The 6,249-nt window shown below is 38.2% G+C and overlaps 1 long non-coding RNA gene across 1 annotated transcript; it reads left to right on the forward strand.

Moving 5' to 3' along the window:
* The first annotated feature begins 445 nt into the window (after nucleotides 1-445).
* Nucleotides 446-1,011, forward strand: LOC120967258 (uncharacterized). Its single transcript, XR_005761077.3, has 2 exons — nucleotides 446-549; nucleotides 640-1,011. It is a non-coding gene; the product is annotated as an uncharacterized lncRNA (long non-coding RNA).
* Nucleotides 1,012-6,249: the final 5,238 nt, after the last annotated feature.

The following is a 6,249-nucleotide window of genomic DNA, read 5'->3' on the forward strand; positions in this document are numbered from 1 at the left end:
GTATTACTGAAATTTGGAATCTTCCATTGGAATATATCTTAGGTACTATTAACAAGCTTTATACAGAGGTAAAAAGAGCATTAATATATATTTGCAAGGGATAAGTATGTGCGATATAAACCCTCCTCACAATAAGAACCCATAATTTGACGTACATAGAGTGCTCACCAGTCATGCGCTTTGAATCTAATTTTGGCATTCATAAATGGACATTCAAGATTAATTTAGCACAAGGCACAAGCCCGCTCTTATCTAAATGCAATTAATGTATTTGTTCCAAGTTTGGTACAACTAATTAATTTGTCCATATCATCGTCGTTTGTTGAATGAATTATACTTAGCGTACCACCATGGCATGGCTAATAGCACGACCATTGTCTATGTTTTAGTGGTACACATCCTCTATAAAAGACTCCATTTGCATGTCCCAAACACATACGAATTCGTAGAGCAACATATAGTCCAAACTCCCAAGTGTTGTAAGAAGAAAAGAAATGAGGATCACACAAATTCTGCTCTTGGGTCTTGCCCTCATGGTGCTATCATCGGGTAAGATTAATATGTGAGCATAATACTATACATATTACATGCGGCAATTACCCTATCCTAACCAAAAAAATTTCCTTTCGGTGTCTGTAGACATGGCAACCATTGAGGGGAAAGTGCATTGCGGCCCTGAGATTGGAACGGGCCCGTTGCCATGTGATCGCGCGAATTGCACGACATGGTGTAGGAACAATGGTGACAAGAATGCTGAGTGTGTTCCCGGAGGATGCAGGTGTGTAGCATGCTGGAAAGAGCCCCCCAGCTCGCCATTATCAAGCTAGGGCCAAAAAGGCACACAAGGGTCTGGGAATAGTATTGTAAGATACCTTTTGCCTGAAAAAAAGCAAGTGATGTCGAGTCTTTTTTTTGTGTGGGTGAGTGATGTTGAGTCTTGAGTAGACAAGTTTCATGCGTGAAGATCCGTTTGCCCATGGAAAACAATGGGATATACCCTTATACGATAAAGGTCCTGACTACCTCGGCTCTTCATCCATATAGGGGTCTTGCGACTCAAACTTTCTCAAGTGATCTTGCCTTGTTTTTGTCCTTTAAAAATATCCTTTTGATTTAGAAAGTATTCCAGAATTTCATTAAATCTTCTGTAAATTGAAAAATATTCATGATTTTCCAGAATGTTGAAAAATACATATATGTTCTTATTTTTTATAAAATTCCTGAGTTTATTTATTAATTAATCTTAAAGTGTGCATCAATTTTTTTATTAGTTTAATTGACTTTTTTGGAACTTCTAAAAATATTCACAACTTTTAAAAAATTGATGAATTAGAAAATGTTCAAAAGCATAAAAACATGCTCAAGGATTCAAAAAATGTTTAGTAATTTTAAATTTTCACTATTTTTCCAATCTTTGTAAATTTATAAAAAAATACTGTATGGAATTATTCAGGAATTTTAATAAAATAGTACATGAACTTTATGAAGTTGACGAATATAAAAAATCGCTCATTAGTATAATGAATGTTTTAGATTATTTTTAAAAAATCATGTATTTCGTAAAATATTGAAAAATTCAAAAAAATTCATGATTTATATAGAATATAGTTTAATTTTGAAAAGGAAAAAATAAAAATGGTAAAAATAAGCAAATAAAAATAGGGGAATACGAAAAAGGAAAAAAGATAAAATAAAAACTACTATACCACGAAAAATCGCCACCGAAAAACCTGGAAAAATATTTGTTGCTCTCGCCTCCTATTGGGTCAGGTCCATGGCACGACTTTCTTACGCAAGAGCACCTGAGATTTTGCACGATTCCTGAGAGCAACTAGTTGACGAGCACTCCTTCGGGAGCCTCACAATGATCACTTAGCGATGGGCTGAGAGTGCGTCACTTGTCGCGCTCTCAGCCACCGCTAAGTGTCGCGCTCTGTGCACTTCCTTCGGATTTTTTTCGCACGCGTTTTAGGGTTTTTAAACTTTTTTTTAACTTTTTGGTTTTTCACTGGTCTTCCTTAGCTTTTTCAACCAAAAAAATGCGTGAATTTTTTTCTTCCGCGAGAGGCATGGTTTTGCTTGCCTCTCGGAAACAGAAAAAAATATGTTTTCTTTTTTTCCTTCCACGAGAGACACGGCCGTGTCTCTCGGAAACAGAAAAAAAAACTTGTTTTTTGTTTTTTTTCTTCCACGAGAGGCACGGTTTTGCTTTCGTAAGAGACACGGTTGTGCTTTCGTGAGAGACACACCCGTGCCTCTCGGAAACGAAAAAACTCATATTCTGTTTTTTTCTTTCACGAGAGGCACGATTTTGCTTCCGTGGGAGGCATCGTTGTGATTTCGCGAGAGACACGGTCGTGCCTCTCAAAAACAAAAAAACGTGTTTTTGTTATTTTTTCCGTCCACCAGAGGCACGGGCATGTTTTCACGAAAGGCACGGCCGTGCTTCTTTCGGAAAAGGAAAAAAATGTGCTCCCGGTTTGGTTTTTCCGTTCGGTTTTTTCGTGAAAAAGTTCGTCAAAACGTGGGATCTAGTTTTGAAGATTTCGACGCGAGAATCCAATGGTGAAAACGGTTCAAGATTTGGACGCATGGTTTAAGAGATAAAACATTTTTAATAAACAGATATACGAAAAAAAAGAAAACTCCCCTGTTGCGACGAGTGGCGCGCATGCATTGCGCCACTTGTCGTAACCTGAGAAGGTTGCGACGATTCCTATATGACGCAAGGGACCTCCTATTTAGTGCATAGGACGCCTTGTAGCGACCAAACGCGCAGGGCAACTCTCCCTCATGCTCCTAGAGAGCCGGCCCATTTAGTCGTTTTATTCACCTGTTAAAGCGTGAGGCTTGAGCTGAGTGCCCCCGCCCACCCAAAAAAGCTCTAACAGCGTGTTTGGTTCGGGGGAATTCGAGATGGGGAATGGGAGTTGAGGGGTGAGGAGATTAAAAGTCCACTGTTTGATTAGAGGGAATGGGAGTTTAAGTAGGAAGGGGAATGGGAGTTGAGGAAGCCAATTCCCACCTATTTCTTCCCAGGGGGTACCCTGTTAATTCGTGAGCAGAGTTTTATCCCACGCTAATTCCCATCATATACCAAACAAGGGAATGGGAGTAAAAATCTACTTCCCATGACTAATCCCTTCATAAACACCCTTGTGCAAACTCCCATTCCCCTGCCTAAGTGTTTACCAAACAGGCTGTAAATAGCCGGCTACTCCAGAGATTTTTAAGAAAAAACATGAAACAAAAAACATTTCGAACTTCAAAACATGTTCACAGACTCAAAAAATGTTCAAGAATGTGAAAAATGTTCATCATTTAAAAAACAATAATCGTGATTTTAAATAATGTTTGTGGATTAAAAAATGTTTGTGAATTCATAAATTATCACGAATTTGAAAAAAGTTTATGAAATCTAAAAATGATAGAAATTTTAAAAAATGTGTAACTTAAGAAATATTTGTGATTTGGAATCTTTTTTCAAGCATTGTACGTGGGTTCATATGAATTTTCAAAAATGTTCTCAAGTTTCAAAAATGTTCATGAATCCAAAAATATTCCGTATTTTAGAAAATGTTCATGTTTAAAAATCATACGTGGATTTGAAAAACTGTGCATCATTTTTTAAATAGAAATTTTGAAAAAAAACAACAACTCACTAATTTCAAAAAACAACTTCATGAATTCACATGTTTTATAAAAGGTTCACAGATTAAAAATAAAAAATAAAATGAAAGGAAAGGAAAAAAGGAAAGAATGAAAAATAGTAGAAAAAATAAAGGAAAAAAGAACAAACCGGTTCAGGGAAGGTTCTAGATCCTTCCCAAAACCGATGGGGAGGAAAAACCATAACGGTCGGCACATACGGAGGACGAGGCATGCCGGAGGTTAAGCGGTAGGTCGATATCCAGCGACCTACGTGCGAAATAGAAAGCGCCATGACGCACTTTGCTACAGATTGCTGCTGAAACGCACACGCGGGCGATGGCATAACGGGCCAACCCATTTTAGCAGTAGCAGCGTAAACATGGTTTCAGTTTTGCAAACTTTCTAAAAGGTTCCGGGCCGGTTTTTGCTACCTTCCAGATGATTCCTAAAACAATTTTTTTTCTTTGTATCTTTACTGTTTATTTGTTTCTATTTTTTATTCTTATTTTCGTTTTCTTGTTTCTTCTTTTATTTCTTTTTTTGTTCTTCAAAACACTAATTTAAAAAAATCTTGATTAAAAAATGATTAAGTTTTTCACAAAATGTTCGTTAATTTAAAATAACATTCTTGTTTCCAAACTTTCTTGATAATTTAAACAAAGTTCTAGTTTTATAAAATTGTTGTAAAATTCAAAAACTGCTCATGTTTTCAAAAAATGGTCATACTTTAAAATTTCGCACAATTATTTTAAAAAGTATCCCATTTTTTAAAAAACTGTTCACGAATTCAGATAATGTTTGTGCTATAAGAAATTTTTTTGCATATTAAAAAATGATTGGGAATTTCATAAAAATTACCGTTTTAAAGTATTCACAAATTCAAATAACGTTTGTGTTTCAGAATAATGTTCACGTTTTCAAAAAAACCTTGGGAATTTCATAAAATGTTTGAGTTTTATAAAATTTTCAAGATTATGAAAATATTCTTTTTTCCAAAAATTATTCACAATTCAAAATAAATCGGATTTCCAAAATTAGTTCTGAATTAAAGAATTATTCAATAAACATTCATTTTTTGAAACTGTAGAAATAAACAACAACTAAAAACTATTGCTACAGTAACCAGGCCACTAGAGTGGCCGAGCCGTGAACAAAATCGCTGCAGTAACTAGGTCGTTGCTGTGGCCAACTCGACCACGTTAGATCGACTAGTACAAATGCCCGTGCGTTGCAATGGGCAAGAAAATCAGAAAACTTGCTCCGTATGCATTACATGCCATTTCTCACATCCAATTCTGATAAACATCGGTGATAAGGCTACACTGTTATGGCTTTTCGGAGCATGAATGTGGACGTGAAAAAGCTACCCTAATCCCTCATCTGATGAAAAATTAGTGGTGCATGGACATGGAATAGTGTGTCAATCGTTTCTGCCTTTTTACTTTTTGTAAAACACGAATATTTCTTTATTTTTTTTATAAAATTGAATATTTTCATTTTTTGAATTTTTTTATTGAAATTAGAACATGCTTTGAAGATGAACATTTTTTAACACATGTTTTGTAAAAAATATGATTTTTTTTATTTCGTTAACAATTTTCAATGTATTGTTTTTTAAATGGAACATTTTTTGGAAAGTTTGAGCATTTTTTAAAGCGTGAACATATTTAAAAATGTGAATAATTTCTTAAAGCAGGAACAATTTGAAACACTCTTTATCTTAAAATGTGAACCCCACGTCCCAATAGGTGGAGTCCTCGGCGTAGTCCGGGTGCCCAGTTCGGGATCTAGGGTAGCACGATGAAGGCGGATCTCCTCCATCCGCATGCGGGCCGACCGTGGCACCACCGACACCGTCACCCTGTCAGGGTAGAGGTAGGTTGACATTCGGCTACGGCGCCGGGATGCGGTTCTACCAGCGGTAGACACACTGGTGGGCCGGGAGGTAGTGCCGTAGGTGCGGGCGCTCAGGTTGGCGTGCCCCCAGTATCGACAGCGCAATGGTGAAGTTCGCCGGACGACGCCTCACGGTCATGCTTGCTATGGCCGGGCTTGCCATTGCGTCTGAAAATACCAATGGGCGGCTAGGGATTGCTGGTTGTCGGGCGAGTGGGGCAAGTAAAGACGAAAGCGTGGGGAAGAAAAAGTGGACTGCATCGGGCACCTCCCCCCATCGAATAAAATAGGACCCCACGCAGGCACTGATGCACGGGCCCAGGCGCACGCGTGTCTATTTAATATGACGGGCGACGGTAGGCGGACGTCAAAGAGTGAACCGGCATCAGACAGCCAGCGGCCGCATGGGCGTCCGTCTCATGTCCGTGTGGACACAAATCTACCTCCAATTTGGGTCAGAAATGCGTCCAGACCGATGACAAGCGTACGCAATTTATAAATGCGTCGGCGTAAATTTAGGTCAGAAATGCGTCCAGGACGACAAGCGTATGCAATTTACGGATGCGTCGACGCATTGGGCCATCAATTTTGTCCCTTTCAGCCCAAACAGACATGTGTGAACCAAATGCACCGGCGCGTTGGAGTTAGCCTTGGCCTGCATAAACTGCAGACGCCGGTGGGCAAATGATTTTTTTAGAGTAA

The sequence above is a fragment of the Aegilops tauschii genome, chromosome 1 (assembly GCF_002575655.3).
Source record: "Aegilops tauschii subsp. strangulata cultivar AL8/78 chromosome 1, Aet v6.0, whole genome shotgun sequence".
Lineage (NCBI taxonomy): Eukaryota > Viridiplantae > Streptophyta > Magnoliopsida > Poales > Poaceae > Aegilops > Aegilops tauschii.